The sequence below is a fragment of the Propithecus coquereli genome, unplaced genomic scaffold, assembly GCF_000956105.1.
Source record: "Propithecus coquereli isolate 6110/MARCELLA unplaced genomic scaffold, Pcoq_1.0 Scaffold60, whole genome shotgun sequence".
Taxonomy (NCBI): Eukaryota; Metazoa; Chordata; class Mammalia; order Primates; family Indriidae; genus Propithecus; species Propithecus coquereli.
Window position 1 is genome coordinate 3,417,915 of NW_012151952.1, and position 2,447 is coordinate 3,420,361.

The following is a 2,447-nucleotide window of genomic DNA, read 5'->3' on the forward strand; positions in this document are numbered from 1 at the left end:
CTGGTTTGTGACTTTCTTTGGTCAATAGAATGTGGCAGAAATGATGTTATGCCAATTCCTAGCCTAGGACTCAAGGGACCTGGCACAATTCCACTTGTTGTCTCAGAACCCCAACAGCTGCCATGTGAATAAGCCCTTGTTAGTTTGCTGGAACATGAAGGGCATGTGGTTTGGTAGCTCCCATCACCCAGCCAACAGCCTGCTGACCCTACAGGCAGTTTCATACCTGAGTAGCAGCTGACTGCCAATGCACAGTGAAATCCAGAAGACACTAGAAGAACCTCGCCAGCTGATCCTAGCCAAAATGGGTGCACCAAAAGTCATGAGCTAAATAAATCCTGGTTGACTTAAAGCACTAAGTTTTGGGGTGTATGGTTATGCAAAGAAACTGAGATAGATTAAATACTTATGTGTTTAATTCATTTCAACAAACACTGAATGAGTACCATTTGAGAAAACGGATGAGTATGAGACTATCTCATCTCCAAGGAATGTACAGTTTAGCTGGGGAGACAAGGAAAATGTATGGATATTGACAGGGGAAGTGAGATATGGCAGGTATCATAATGAAGGTGCAGTTGAGGTTTTGGGAGTTTAGACTGGAGGATTGGAGAAGACTTAAGAAACAAGGTATCATTTGAAGTGGATAGCAGATAATGGGTAGAATTTGTACAGGAGAACATGAGAGATGGGTTTGTTCTTTTGCATGAGGGATGATGGGTAATGGCAACAATAAAGTCACATGGAAACAAGAAGCAAGAGCAGTCTCTAGTACCTACTGTGCTCCTATTTTCCTGTCTGTGAAATCACAGAGACACAGATGATGTGAGTCCAGAACGTAAATGGTTCGTGATCCAGTTGGAAAGACGAGACACAACTACATACATAAAAAAGTCATAAAATAAGGCATGAGGCTTCTCTGCGAGCCCCCACATCCGGGGACAGCTGTGATGGCAGAGGAGATAGAAGGCTCAGGACTCCCATCTGGTGGCAACATGATCTTTGGGAAGATCATCAACAAGAAAATCCCAGGCAAAAACATTTTTGGGCATGACCAGTGTCTTGCTTTCCATGATATTTTCCCTCAGGCACCAACATATTTTCTGGTGATACCTAAGAAACATATTTCTCAGATTTCTGTAGCAGAAGGTGATGATGAAAATCTTGAAATTTAATGACTGCTGGCAAGAAACATGCTGCTGATCTGGGCCTAAGCAGGGGTTACCAAATGGTGGTGCATGAAGGTTCAGATAGGGGGTAGACAGGTAGTCTGACTTCATGTTCATCTTCACCTTCTTGGAGACTGCCAGGTGAGATAGCCTCCTAGTTAAGCATGCTTCAGGAGTAATTCTTCCTTTCATAGGCAGTGATCATGGTTACAAGTTCTACTATGTTAAACAGTATACTTATTTTTGGCCTGTATATAGAGACATTGAAGAAATAATTTTAAAATCTCATACATGATAAAATATATTGCTGTGTGATTTACAGTTAAAGTAAAGGCATAAGTTAAAAGACAACACAGACAGGAGCAGCTGATCCCACTGTCAGGACTAAGAAGGACCCCACCGTAGAAATGCTAGAGACTAGGGTTCGACATTTTCCAGAAGGTTTTCCATGGTATGTCAACCTTGCAAAATGCTTCCTGGTCAATTAAGTTTAGGAAATGCTGCATATTATAAACTGCTTATGGAAATGAATTCTTCATTTTAACATATAAAGGTTCTGAAAAGTTCCTGCTTTAAAAAGACCAATTTAACGCCAGTTATTCATGAGGAACAACTAAACCATCTTGGTGAACTTTGATCTAATCTGATCTTTTCCTTCGCTAAGAGAAAGAACAAAATAGTTGCGATGATGGTTAATTTTATGTGTCAACTTGACTGGGTCATGGGGTGCCCAGATAGTTGGTTAAACATTAATTTTGGGTGTGTCTATGAGGGTGTTTCTGGATGAGATTAGCATTTGAATTGGTAGACTGAGTAGAGCAGATTGCCCTGTGCAACGTGGGTGGGCATCCTCCAAGCCACTGAGGGCCTAAATAGAACAAAAAGGCAGAGGAAGGGTGAATTCTCTCTCTTGGCCTGACTGCTTGAGCTGGAACATTGGTCTCCTCTTGCTCTTAGACTGGAACTTACACCGTTTTCTCTCTTGGGTCTCCAACTTGCAGATGGCAGATTGTTGGACATCTCGGTATCCATAATCAAGTGAGCCAATTCCTTATAATCTTTCTCTCTCCTTCCACCCCTCTTTCTCTCCATGCGTACACATACACACACACACACACACACACACACACACACTACTGGTTCTGTTTCTCTGGAGACCCCTGACTCATACATACCAAGGTCACTTATTCAAAGTCTCACACTCAGTTAGTTCCAGAGATATGAGGACCCAGGGCTCCCTGAGAGACCCCCATCAGGAACAATGACTACAGTGAATCC

The 2,447-nt window shown here is 42.3% G+C and overlaps 1 pseudogene; it reads left to right on the forward strand.

Moving 5' to 3' along the window:
- Window positions 1-950: 950 nt before the first annotated feature.
- On the forward strand, window positions 951-1,319 carry LOC105822290 (annotated as a pseudogene).
- Window positions 1,320-2,447: the final 1,128 nt, after the last annotated feature.